This window comes from Thermobia domestica, chromosome 4 (assembly GCF_964235325.1).
Source record: "Thermobia domestica chromosome 4, izTheDome1.hap1.1, whole genome shotgun sequence".
NCBI classification, from domain to species: Eukaryota; Metazoa; Arthropoda; class Insecta; order Zygentoma; family Lepismatidae; genus Thermobia; species Thermobia domestica.
In genome coordinates this window covers 65,465,478-65,480,674 of record NC_137457.1, presented here as the reverse complement: position 1 = coordinate 65,480,674, position 15,197 = coordinate 65,465,478, and the positions used below count along the sequence as shown (strand labels likewise).

At 34.6% G+C, this 15,197-nt stretch overlaps 1 long non-coding RNA gene across 1 annotated transcript in view; it reads right to left on the bottom strand.

Annotated features, from left to right (window-relative positions):
• LOC145682781 (uncharacterized) overlaps positions 1-14,528 on the bottom strand; it is a 447,269-nt gene extending 432,741 nt beyond the window's left edge. The window contains exon 1 of the long non-coding RNA XR_014130954.1: positions 14,450-14,528. This is a non-coding gene — a long non-coding RNA (uncharacterized LOC145682781). The remainder of the gene's footprint in view (positions 1-14,449) is intronic.
• Between the last annotated feature and the right edge of the window lie 669 nt (positions 14,529-15,197).

The window sequence follows — 15,197 nt, the reverse complement described above, 5'->3', positions numbered from 1 at the left end:
ATGGATTTCGATAATACTCGGCTTGTAGTGGTTTTCGTGCATGCTGGGTACGAATAGCATATTTGTTTTTACCTAGGTATTATAGTTTATATGGGATGCGCTCTTTAAATGACAATTTAAACTCGGCATATAGAGATTTTCGGTCATGCTGTTTACGAATACCATATTATTTTTACCTATGTCTTACGGTTTATTTGGGATACACCATTTTTATGTCAATTTTAAACGATTTGGATGGAACTCGGTATGTAGCTGTTTTCGGACATGTTAAATACGAATATAGTCTTTGCTTTTATCTAGGCCTTAGAGTAAAACTAGGGTTTCTCAGTGGTTCGCTCTCACTTCGAATGTATTTTACAGCTTATCCGGCATATTGGTGGGACGTAAAATTTAAAGATTGAATGTCGGCTCTCTTTCTCACACACACACTCTGGCGCATGTTTTACGGAGCACTTGGTGACGAATACGCACTTTCAGTTCAGTAGAAATTACACGAGTGCGCAGAAAAATTGTAGTTACAACTCCCAGTTACGATTCCAGATAAACACAGTATCATCAGCCGCTTGACAACATGCAGAAACCTATGGTATATTTCGCACCGCTAGAGAGGTATACAATGAGCATATATTCCAACTGCAAATCTATAACAGCTGTGACAGCATGCAGAAATGCAGAACAAGCGCATAAATAACATAAGAAGTCAAATCGTTTTAGTCGTTCTCTTCTTCGACTAAAAGAACGAAGCGGAGATTAACACACACACACGCACATAATTTGTATTCCAGTGATGCCAAACAACAAAGCTATATCCTCAATTTGTTACACTGACAGACGATATTCGTTTACACTAGATTCGAAATTTTTCAGAAAATCAAAACATTCTTCTACAATAATGGCAAATTGCACATTAACTGTAAAGCATATTTACCTCCTTCCCATATGTCCCTGTTAAGAATGTTTACCGTAAATTATGTGATTTCTGGAAGGGTGGCTGTAGCCCAATATCAATCACTGGCACATGGAAGGAATATCAGAATATTAATTTTGTGACTTTGTGAATAATCTGACACAAATTGGATTTTCCTAAATAAAATTTTAAATGTTTATAAAGATCGAATAACTTATGCTTCACCCCGTGTGCCCCCCTAACCCAGTACATTAAAAAAATAATATTGCGAATATGAAAAACACATATTCTTTTGCTTCATCTACGCCAAATTTCACATTAATTGACAAAAATACCTTCTTCTCGTATGTTCCTACTAAGCATATTTATCGTATTTTTTTTATTTTTCAAAGCGGAGTATAGCCCTACATAAGACACTGGCCATGCAAGTGGCATTAGAATATTAATTCTTTGATATTTGTGGAAACTCTGACGATGAGTGGCATTTCGGGAACAAAATTTTGAACTTTTATAAAGACCCATCATCTAATGCTTTGCCCCCTGTGCCTCCTAAGGTGCTGCGTTACGAAAGTAGCATTCCAGATTTCAAAAACGCATTCTCCTTTGCTACAATGATGCCAAATTTCACAATAAAAAATTAAAAGAAACATTCTTCTCATATGTCCCTACTAAGGATATTTATTGTGATTTTTTTTTTTTTTGAAACTGGCTGTAGCCCCATTATCAGTCACATTTACATTTAAGGAGTGTTGGGGCGATAATTCTGTGACATTTGTGATTAATCAGACGTTTACTGGCACTCCAAATATGAATTTTGGGAATTTGGTAACGCATCACCCATCATCTTTTTATGTCACTTGCCCCCCAAAAGAAGGGCCTTACAAAAACATTTGAGACGTCTTTGCTAGCTTTGTGAATGAGTATTTTTTGCATTTTGTAACAAATACAACTTATTTGCCGCAAAATCTTTAAGAATAATTATTTGAGAAACTGCTCCCAAAATTAACATTGAATCTCCCATAAGGAAAATGAACTTTTGTGTTTACACCCCTAAAAGGGAGACTAAACAGCTGTTTGCTTCTATTACGTTTAGAAAATCGAAAAATTAAATATTTCTGAATAAGAGTGCCAAATTTTATATTAATAGTGTGAAAACTTCATACTGAATATGAATGTGTGTGTGTTTGTGTGTGTGTGTGTGTGTGCGTTCCTACTTACCTCTGGTATGATTTAAGTTGTCTCAACCATAAATCGCACACATTGTGTTTGCAAAGGAGTGCAATTTGGAAAGGAGTGCTGCTTGGGTAACTTTCCTAGCATACCAATGGGTAGCATGAGGGAGAACATATAAAAGGGATGAAAAAGTTTCGATACTAGAGAAAAATCCATTGTTTTTGGAGTCGGGTAAATCAGTGGTGTTACAATCATATAAGCGATTATTTGCACTCAGTGGTGTGGATTTGTGTCCGTAAAATATCGAAATCGACCAATGTAATATGGATTCATAAATTTCTATCAGTTAAGGTAATTGTAATCAGTTGTGATTCCGTTTAAGTACAAATTGAACTCCACTGGTAGTAGGACCCCATTAGCCCACAGAAATGGAGAAAACTCTCGCAGACAAATTGTCAACCGCGACACAAATGACTAAAAGTCCCACACAATCAGACAAATCTCCCACACTTTGAAATGATCCCGGTTGCAAGTTTAGAACGCTGAAAATAATAAAAACATGTCCACACAACCCTTAAGATCTAAAGTCCAAGGGACTTGTCCACCTATCACCTTGTCCACTTTAGATCATAAGCATTTTTTCAAATTATTTTTAATTTTTTCAGCGTGTGAAACATAAAAGAAGTGCTACTAGGCTCATTTTAAATTGTTGGTTATTTGTCCTTTTATGTGAGACTTTTGTACATTTTTGTAGGAGTTCTATCAATTTATGTGGTGATTGTGACCGTTATTATGTGTTGGAGTTTTGTCCATTTGTGTGGAAGTTATGACCATTGAGGGTTATGACATCTTATCTGTGATGGCGTTTTGGCTGTGCAAGTTATGATCATAAGTGGATTCGGGAGATTTGTCCATTTGTGTGAGAATTATGACCGCTTCTATTTGCGGTTTAACATTATCTGAGTGTGTTTTTTTTCGGAGTCGAGACCTGTTCGCCAACAAGTATTGAACAGGTATGCCTAGTTATGGGCAGCGGGAATATTCTAGGGTTTTTCCCCTGGCATATACATTTCCGGGAAGGAATTTATTTCGATTTCTTTACTTTATCTTCCAAATTATAAGATCAATGTTACTAATTTTTTTTCTTTTATTATGATTTACTTGTAGGTTTTAAATAAATAATTTGGAGGTTAAAAACTAAATTCATTGCTTGTACTTTATATAACTAATAATATGATTTTCTAAATTCTACTTCCATTTGTACTAAAAAGTAGCAAAGTACTAAGTTACAAATGTTGAAAAGGAACTACTTTTCAAAGTAATGTAGAAATTATGGAGAAATAGATATGAAATAGGTATTATTAATATACCCTAACCACTGTTTGAAATAGACGTTGGTGTGTCTCTTGTTTCTGACTCGAAATTCTGAACAAATACTCCGATTTCCTTTACATGTGAATTACACCATAAAATTTTGAGAAATATGTAGGAATAAAGGTTGTGTATGGCAGTATGTATGCAAAATTATAAAGGTATATCAGTGTCTTGGAAATATTTTGAATATAAAAATGTATTTACAAATGTTGATTAATTCTGGGACATTAATCTTCTGGCAGTTACCCAACCTAAATTGTTTATAACATTTAGAAAGTTAACATGTTTATAATATCAGTAGTAGAGTCAAGTTTAGAAAACCTACTTACATATAAATTTATAATGTTTATTGGTTATGTATATGTACTAAGTATACATTTATGCGTATTCTCTAAATATAATAAAGTATTAAAAAATAGCACAATACTTTTCAGAATATATATATTGAAGACTCCTTTAGGGACCACAGTAATACTGTGATATGAAGACTAATTTAACTTTGAAATCATAATATAGTAATAGAATGCAATTTTCTTTGTGATTGTACACTCATGTCCAAAATGATTGGCGCATATCTTAAACAGTTTTCTTGTAAGAATATAATTCGATAATGATTTTGCAGGGTACTTTTAATACTGATAGTATGTGTATAATCAGAAAATATAAATTTGTGGTAAATTTCATAGGAAAAGAAATATAAATACGAAAATTAGAATGAGTAAAACAAGATGTTGCTAATGGACAAGAAAGTTTCATTTTCATTTTATTGTTCTTATTTACTGCTCTTTTTACATAAAATTTCTCACGTATACGTCTTCGCCGATTATACACATACCAACTTTATAAGAAATACCGGGCGAATTCGTTATCAAATAATATATCTATAAAACATATTTATAGACATGCGTGACGTGAGGGTAAACAAACTCTCGGAAAATTCCCATTTTGGGGAATCTACCCGTGAATATTCCCGAAAAATATTCTGGGTATTTGCCCATCATAACGTATGCTAAACGGGCCTTTGTACGGCCCCTTTCTGATATTCTAACAAAGGATTAAGGCTGACATTTTCACACACTTAACACAGCAGAAATGATAATCAGAGAATGTGAACACATATACCAACCTATTATTTTAGCATAACAAAAATTATATAAGAATCTAATAGAATATTATGAGCACCTTTCAACCGTTTACAAGCAAGAATTGAGCATAAGAACAGTAAAAGAAATTAAGCGCATTTCCCTACCCCATATTATGAAATGGTACAAGAATATCTTCACCAATGTTTCGCAAAAGCACGAGCATAAATTCAACCCCATATTACCAACATAAACTTACGCAAAAGCACGAGCACGTTTTCAACCACTATTTAAAGGCAAGGAATTTGTAAAGGCTATGAAAACTCTTTTAAATAACCCTATTAAAAATAATAGAAATTACTAAAACATTTCGTCAAACAATGTTTACTGTAGCAGAGTTTACACTATAACTATAGAGTTGCGGTTACGTTTTTATGAAGGACTACAACACATTCTCAACTCCTAAATGACATAGTACAAATTATTTAAGTACAGACAATGTTACGAAAGGATAAAACAAACTTTTTATCGCTTGTTTATCATAGCAGATAGCTTTATTTTATTGCAATGCTTTTCGTATATCTATTCAGTATAGCACAAATTTCACAAGAAAACCGTAAGCATTATATCGACCCCTATGTAACACAATGGCACAAACGGGGTATTAATTATTCACTGCAATTTATCGTAGCAGAAATTATACATCCATTATAAAAGATAATAATCTGATTTTAAAAATTACAAAATAGATTTACTCTGTCTAAATTACATTCTATAGGTCTCATTTTGGATACGCTTTATATAGATTATTAAATATGTATAATTAGAAATTCAGGGAACATAAATATTTAGTAACAAGGTACTGAGTTAGTTACTTAAAGTTTGTATTTGTATCGAACTAAACTAAATGAAACTACAAAGTTTAATAATGCTCTCCTTCGCTTATTTAAATTGTACTTTTTTTCATTATATGTATAAAAAGATATGAGACTGGTACACAATTTTGAGCTAGTTAAATTTTGATTTAAAAATTTGGAATACAAAATTGGTCCGCAAATTTTGTAATGACTCGTCCTCGCTTATTCGAATAGTACATGTTTCCTGGTTGCTACAGACATATCCTACAATTGTAGAGAATTTTGTGTTAGTTAAAATACAAAATTGAAGATTTAGCAGCGCAATAAAATAGGCAATTCAGATTTTAGATGTTCATCCTTCGTTTCTTACATTGGTACAAATTGTCTTCGGAGTAGAAGAAAGTACAGAATTATGAGCTAATTAAATTTCAAATTTGAAACTGTCGCAATACAGGCAATTGAAGTGTTTAATAATTTAAAATGTTTAATATGAATTTAATTTTTTGTACAAATTGAAAATTTGTTAACATTTTGAAATGACCCCTCTTTGTTTATTTGAATTATGTATTATTTTGTCTGGTAGGACAAAAATGTACGAACTATTACGAAGTTCCAAGATGCTGCACCGAAACTAAATGTGTCAGTATCAAAAAAACTTTCTTGGTAATATTAATGGTTGTAATTGTGTAAGGTACATAAATATTTAAAAATCAAGTTTGTAAGTAAAAGGAAGAAAATTAAGAAAAAATAAAGGAAAGACATTTTTATATTTAATGGTTGAACTACTTCCTTCTACATAAATCTACTTCACGAACATTGGATAAAAAGAGTCTTGTAGGTGGATTAAAAAAGAGAGAAATATAGACTGACACAGATACTTTAAGGAAGAAATTCCTGGTATGTTAAATAGGGTTTGACAAATTTGTCATGTCCATAAGTGTTGTCTTGAGATCTCAGCTGTTTCCATATCAAATTTTTGCGGTCCTTACATTGAAACAGCAAACAAAATTTCAACATGTTGCAACAAGTAAATATCTAACCTTTTTCCTCGAGGTTCACAACTTTTGGTGAATGTAGTAGTCAACGTAACATTACTAAGTTGGAAAATATAATTTAATATGTCCTAACAATTTCGACTTATACAAGGTTAGATATTTGATTTTTCACAATTTTTGCCGTATATAATAGTCAATAACAAATTGCTTTGTTTGGATACAGAATTTTAATATGTTGTACTGTTTATGGGCTATACATAATTAAATATTTTACGTTTGACATCGAGGTAACAACTTTTGTGTTATATAGTAGTCAATGATACACTGATAAATGTGAAGGCAGATATTGTGCAGTCCGTTAGTGCAATAATTTGTATGGATCGTGCATTTCCGGTTACCAGCACGAAATTTGGTCAGAGTGTTTAACACGACATGTAAATGAGAAAAAAGCCGGGAGACACCTTCTCAATAGGTTTCGTATGCCTCTGGGCGCCATCTTGAAAAATGGAATTCTTTTCACAAGTTCCCCAAATTTTGTCCAATTTACACCGTCTTTGGGCTCAAGTTCACAAGCAAAACGACTATGGAAGACTGTGAACTGCTAGACAATAACGGCAATAGCTTTAATTTCTTGAGCGGCTAGTGAAAGTGCACAGGCATTCTGAGGGGGGGGAGCAGTTATTTTGTGTACACCAAAAATAAGACTATTGTGTTACTTGACCTATATATCAAGTCATCATCTCTGGAAAGGGGGCTCACGACAGGCCCGTATCCACGGGGGTCATGGGGGCCACCCCCTAAATTTCTACTGTCCCCTAAAATTTTCACGATATGCATCTAAGAGCGGATATTATAGTTAATATGGTTGGATCGGGCCCCCTAACATCTACCGCACCCCAACATTTTTGCGATGGCTACGACCCTGGTTCACGATGCCACCAGAGGGCACTTGCCCCCTTCTTCCCATCTAGCGTTGTCACAGTGATGCATGTACTTGTTCAAGCTGGAGAACAACGACCGGTCCAGCTGATACGCTGCTTACAGCATATCACGTGAAACGTGCCAGGTACACCCATGAAGCCACAATCGCTGCCCTACACGACCTACTGTACGAGGCCTACGTGTCTTCCAATCATGAAGCTACCGAAACTAGAAATATAGCAATGTGGATATCCCAGCAGAGGCAGCACTCGGCTCTATTCCAATACTGGGTTACAGTTATGGAGCTAGAAGCACTGTTGTTACTGTTTGTGAAAAGTGTGTGTGATGGTAATTGCATGCTTTATGTAGAAGTACTCCAGTCCATGTGTCCTTGATACTTATCTTTGGACCACGTAGACTACGGGCGATGGTTACCAGTCTTTCTTCATACTCTGGAGCAACTTCCAGTTCGTCATCCTGACGTATTTAAGGAATTCTCTAAAGGACATTTCACCAGTAGGAAATCTTAATGGCACTTTTGACGTATGTCAGACGACCAGTTTCACGAACAGAACAACAAACTGATAAAAGAAAGTGGATCTCTATGGGTAGCTTCCGATAACCCATTTATTCTTTTGAAGAAAATAGAGACTTGTCCCGAAATCGCTCGTTTACTGGCTGAGTATGAAGATAGCTACTCTACTGAGTTGCACGTAATGAGATCACACCCCGAGGACACGGATGCATTCCAAGGCAAGTACAGGACACATGTGAAGAACCTAATTGATGTACTTCGTGCTACTGGTAATCCTTTTGAAGAAGAGTATCTGTCTACAGTTGGGTTCACCAGACGTATAGCGCCAGAAGATTCGTGCCAGTCTGTCCGCATCGCAGCTACCACAGGAACCAAAATATATGAGGACTTCGTTTATAACCGTCTAATGACATGCAAGCAGTCCATACACGATGTTATAAAGAAAGTTAATATGCAGCTTCGTTCGTTGTAAAAATAAGAAGAAACTTGCTAGTACACACAAAGATTATAACCTGTTCTGCAAGATGTTCATAGCATGTCAGGAAAGGTAGGGCGAATCAGAGAATTCGTTTCTCATGAGAACACGACTTATCCTCCATCAATATCTGAATTTGGAGATCTCAGACTTCCTACCTCTAAATCAGATATTTTGAAAAATTTGATGGGTGTACAAGTGCTATCATGCCCCATTCCTCTTGTCTGGTCGTCGATGGAGCGATGCTGGTACACCAACTGCAACCAGGAGCAGCGTAACCATTTGCAGAATATGCCGCAGATGTGAATAACTGGGTTTCGTTCACACTTTGAGACACTAAACGCTTAGACGTGGTCTTTGACTGCTACATTGAAAAGAGCTTGAAAACACAGACGCGTCAGAAGCGTGGGCAGGGAGACCGCTTTGTTGTCAAGCCAACGGGACCGGTTCCAAAAAATCCAGAAGTTCCTTGCAAACGATGACAACAAGGAAAGACTATTTCATTACCTCCCCGAAGCAATAACTGCAGTTGATATTTCAGAAAGAGAAATATTCTGCACAAGAGGAAATCAAGTCTTATTCTCTCCCTCAGGTTTAGATATTACTGGCGTTTCTCCCTCATACCACATAGAAGCTGATGGAAGAATCCTTCTGCACGTCCGTCATACCGCCGAAAAGGGACACAAAAATATTACACTTGACTCCGATGTAGTTGTTATCGCTCTCTTTGTTTTTGTGCATCTGTAACCCACTCTTGAGAAACTATGGATTGATTTTGTTTCTGCAAAAATGTGACGTTTCATTCCTATACACACCATGTGCACGAACTTACCTTCTGGAACGATAATTCGCTGCCGTTTTCTTCAGTTTTACGGGCTGTGATACAGTGTCATCCTTCCTTAGCGTTGGCAAGACAAGTGCATGTTATACGTGGATGGCGTTTAAAGAAATGGATACAGCTTTCCGGGAACTATTAGTCGTTCATTCTCACGATGTTGTAAGCTACCAATCTCACATGCTAATCCAGCGATTTGTGACGCTCATGTACGACAGATCAAGTATTTGCGAGGAAGTCAACGAAGCCAGACCTATTCTATTCAGCAAGAAAAATCCCACAATAGACAGAATACCTCCAACCGAAGACGCATTGAATCTCCATACAAGGAGAGCTACTCTTCAGTGCAAGATCTAGTGACAGTGCCTTGAAAAGGATGTGCATGATGTTGAACCCCTGAACTGGGGTTAGAAGGAAACAGATAACGGACTCGGTTACCAACCTGTGTGGACTACGTTGAGGAGTATGTCTGATAACAGTCGACAACTAGTGACATGCCGTTGCAAACTGCGCTGTACTGGGAAATTTACTTGTATTAAGAACGACCTCGTCTGTACGTTGCTTTGCGAATGTGAAGGACAATGCTCACAGTGATATCACTATGAACACAGCAGCTGAACTTTTTTCTTAAATGTGAAAATGTATATGAGTTATGTAGATATGTAACATTGTAGCAAACGTATTCAAGTTGTAGAATGATAAACTGTATTAGACCAACACCTCTACAATAAAAAACTCACAGTGAGGTCGGGTGACCGGGGAGTCCATTCATGTGGTTAACCCTTATGGGATCTTGCCTTTTTAGGGTAAATTTTAGAGATTCAGTCAAGCAGCTATTGCAACGAGAATATTTATCGTAGGGTCATGGTTCATACTTCGTTTTTTGTAATAAAGCTGTGTTTCCAACTGTACCAGTCAAATTTCCTTATTTTGTACCTAAGGCGGGAAATTCCTGCCCAAGTTGGGAAAAACGGTAATTACAAAAAAAATTGCACCAATATCTCCCCTCGAACATGCAAATGGTACATGACACGAACATGCAAATGGTACATGACACGAACATGCAAGTGGTATCAAAACAAACTTTGCTTTATAGTGAATGAATGAGGTATGAAGAATGGTCCCCCCAAAATTTAGTGTAGATGCTCTAGCTGATTTACCAATTTCCCTCAATAATACATTGTCAGTCAATTGTTTTTCAATGAGCTTCAGCATAAAGACCATCCTTCGTAGGAACATGAATCGTACCTTGTCTTTGGAATGAATAAAACTCTTGAGTGGTACCATTTCCATGTGGGTACCATGTGCCTGTGAACGGAAAATTACCTCCAAAGGGAAAGTTTGTCACAAAAAATCACTCTTTCAAGTTTGGGTCCCTCTTCCCCCTGTGTTAATGCTTGGATCTCAAAATTGCCTAAAACATACTATGTGGTGTATGTAATATTTGTGGAAAATATCAATTTCATATCTTGAAAACTAAGGGCGGTAAAGAAAATTCCCCCACGTGGAAAGCATAACACGTACTACTTTAAGGGAAAAACAAAAAAATCCCTGACACGTCCCTATTTATCGGAGGATCATAATTCCCAAACAATTTCGTGTTAAATTAAATTAGCTTTCAAATGGTACCACTTACATGACCCTATCGTGTCCCTGAAAGATGAAATCCCAAAAAGGAAATTTTTCCTGAAAGAATAACTTTTTTTTTCAATTTGGACGAGATTTTCTCTCTTCTGATACACAATAGGGAAATTGTAATAGTACAGTTGGAAACAGTGCTTCATTACGAACACAACGATGTACGAATCATGATCCTAGAATAAATTGGAAGTGTCAAAAAATCCCTCCCCCCCAAAAAAAACCTCTAAAATTTACCCAATTTTTTCTTCCGTAGGCATCGCACGCATGACTGGAAAATGATTATGAAACACGTTCTTTGATACTTTCACGCTTGAATAAATGCAAAAAACCCGGTGTGAAAAGCTTGACTAGAGACTTATAAGGCAAGTTCCAAAGGTCGACGCTATGGTAGAGATCTGTTCCATCGGTCCCCAAAAAGCTAAATGACTTGAATCGGAAAACTTTTGTCATTAACTGTTTCTTGTTCTGTTTGGCAGCAGACTGGAAAAGAAGAAATGTGTTTTCTAAAGCTTGTATGTAAATATTTCGATTAAGTTGCTAGAAGTTAGCCATTATCCAATATGGCGTCCAGTGTCGACCATAATGATCCTACGAACTGTCTCCCGGTAATTTTCCAACCTTGATTGGACATGTAACAAAATGGCGAACTTTCATGCTGGTAACCGGAAATGCAGGATACTTACGCTAACATACCACACTATATATATAAACTGAATTTTAATGTTTCGTCCTTCACATCTAATTTAATATTTAATCTTGGACGTCGAAGTTCAATTTAGTTCCTGATTTTAATCTATTGCACAAGATATGCACGGTTAAATATTCGTCCTTTGACTTCCGACCTAGATAGTTCATGTCCAAAAAAGGATCTATAGAATGTAATATAGTCTAAGTTAAATAAATATATATTTAACGGGTTTGAGAAAAGAAGCCATAGTCTTTTATAAAGGCTGAATGCTTTTTGTTATGTTAAGTAAAGATTGTAGTACATTATGATAAAATGAACGATAACTACTTATGAATACCATGTTTCTATATAAATTAATCGTAATACAAAAGATGCGAATCTGGTAAGAATTCAGGTATGATCGTCGGTTAGCAGTATAATCCTTTCTATTCGACCTTGTTTCAAGAGGGTCGTTATCTCATTTTGATGTTAGTACCTGGTATGGTAGTGACTATGTCATACCCACTACGTATTAAAATTATTTGAAAATATTGAATGAGGTGATTGAAAATGTTTCTCGTTTTTGATAAAACAATAAGGAAGGTTATCACTTTATCGTTATATAAAAGTATCAATCTTATTCTAAATTGTACAATAATGTGCGTAATTTTCATTATAGTTACGAATTTACAAGTATATACAGCAGGTTATTTTTAATGGAAAAGCTAAATAGGTCCAATTTGTACTCGAAACAAAAACAATAAATAGAAAAGCTAATAAATCGTCGTTAGTTACACAGTTTGAATCTTATTTGGTTGACTATTCTGGAGTTCAGCGTCCTTTATAGCCTGTAAGATACATTAAACGAGTTGTATTGCCATTACAAGTTTTGCTTAATTAGTATTTAACAGTCATGTATAATATACCGACATTCAGTCTAGACGCCCATTTAAAATGATATTATTAAAACAAACTTATGTCTTCGATTGATTCGTTAAATATATACACATATACAAGTGATTTCTTGAAATATAATTATTTAAAGGAAATATCTATGAACTAAGGATAATATCATTAAAAACTGAAAAGAATGAACGATGTTTTAATCGAACTGACCATATTACGATTAGAAGTCTAGTGGTTAACCTACAAGTTAATATAAGCACTCGTTGTGAGTTACGTCAGTTGAAATATAACTGACTTTCAAAGACAATGGCATTCAACTCCGTTTTATTTTTCTCTTTTCTCATTCCAGCATGGGTGGATCGTTTTATTTGTTCGTTGTACCTGCTTCCATTGTTCTTTCAGCTACGAAGTTGAAATCAACAACAAAGCACATTCTTACCAGTATAGATACTTTAGTTTCGAATTACTTTATCATTATGTATTTCAATAAGACTCATGACCTGTTTGTAATATTTGTTTATAGAACTCCTCACAGCGATCTGAATATTTTTATTGAAAACCTTGAATTAACTATGAACTATTTTGCTCAGTCTAATAAACATCCTGTTATAGTAGGTGGTCTGAATGTAAATTTCCTTGTAACTGATATCGATGATCAACTCAAGCTACTCTTAAATACGTATAATTTAACACGAATGGTCAATGTACCTACAAGAATAACTTATCATAGTCGTAGCGTAATCGATCAATTACTTTATAACAAAAATATATATGAACAGCACAGTTACAGATATAAAGAGTGGTTTCTCCGATAATGAAACTCAATTATTTCATTTAAATATTTCATTGTAAAAGAAGCTTATCAAAACACTCGAAAGTCAAATCCGCATACACAAGAATTTTTAATGAAACCAATATCTCCCATTTCAACTCTATAAATAGTCATGAAAGCTGGGAGGAAACATACGCCAAAAAATCTTTAAAAGAAGCTTGTAACATTTTCCATGGCGCATACACTCGTTACTTCAATGAGGCATTTCCTAGAGAACTTCGTCCAAATCCAATAACAAATAACAAATCTTGGATAGCTACAACAATAAAAGTTTCTTAAGACCTTCAAATTTATCATATAAAAGAGTAGAGTAACCAAGTAACATGAAAGGGTACTATATAAGCTATAAAAATACATAAAAATATCTTAAAATTGGCAAAAGCCCTATATTACTCAACACGCATAATGAAATCTGAAAATAAGACCGCCAAATTACGCAGGATAATTAAATATGAAACATACTAAAGAACGAGTAATTGAAGAAAACATTGACATTAAATCAAGTGGCAATGCTACTAGTGATCCATGTGTCATTGCAATTCTTTTGAACTATCACTTAATGAATATTCAAAAAAACTATAGGTTCAAATAATCAGCCTCCTTCAGAGCAATTATTGTTTAACAAAAAATCAAAAGAATTCCTTCTAACAAGCAAAGAATCAAATCAATCAAAAAATGAAGACTGTCTAGAACTACGGAACATGAGTTTGAAAAAAAAATATCCTTCTTTGCTGAGGGATAAACGAGAGCGCTTGGCAACCTTCCAGCGCTGGAACGGAGGTATATTTAACTTGAAGTTCTCGCACAAAATTGTGTTTTTTCACTTAGCCCTTCTGACACAATTATGTCAATTTATCACGTAGTTATCTTTCAATACATCTTACCACATATTTTACAGTATGACATACTTACATTTTAGGATTTCCAACCTTTGGTACTCTAAAGAATATTAGCGATATTTTACTAAATTTTGAGGAGGGAAACAATGGTGAGATCACTTGTGCAAAGGGTAAAGCGTAAAGAATGTATGGATAAAATCCTAAGAATAAAGTAAACCTTGGCAAAAGTTAAAAGACTAATAGCTAAATTCAGTAAAGCATGTTAATCAATTTTTCCTGGTACGGAACAAATTTTCAGTGGAGGGTAATTACTATACATAATTTCAACCTAAAATATTCCTAGTGATGACGTAATGGAACTTAATAATATTCAAGTTTTCTACTAGAAGAAATATAAAAAAATGCATTACCAAAATCACGAAACCCTGGCAATAATATAAAAAAGCTTCTTCCAATATATGTGCCAACTAAGCAACTGATGTGTTTCTGTAAGGCATTCAATGGTGTTACAAAACAAAATTACAAACAAGCTCAGTTCACACACAAATATTTTGAAAATACGAAACAAAACTTACATATATTGTAATTTACATTTCTGTAATGTAAATTATATTTTGTGATTACTTTGCCAATCTTGTTTAATTAGAAAAATATTTGTTAACTTCTCTGTAAACGATAAATTCATATAACACAAAAATGTAAATATTGAGTATTAAGAAAACTTAAAATGTAGATCAAAGATTTAGAAAACTAAAGTCATTCTTGGCATAGAAATGTTTTTTTTCTCCCACGAACAAGCATTTAAAACCAGTAGTCCAGGGAATAATTAGGTTTTGGTTGCATTAAGTGTGGTAGTTTTAAAAACTTGATAAACATATTAAATTTGCATCCTAGTCAGGTTTCCGCTGGTGCCACAATCTTGGTAAAATGGGGTCTAATCAGAATCTTTTAAAATAGCGTGATAAAGTTTTTAAATAGCTCGGCTCCCTTACATTCTAGCAAAAAATCATTATTATTCAAAAGAAAGATCATAAAAGTTGTTGTAAATAAGGTAATTGCGGAAAAAAACACAAATATATAATTACATGCCATCGGAAATTTTCAGTAACGAATTATTTGGAATTAAAGAGATAAGACCAAAACTATCCTACACACACA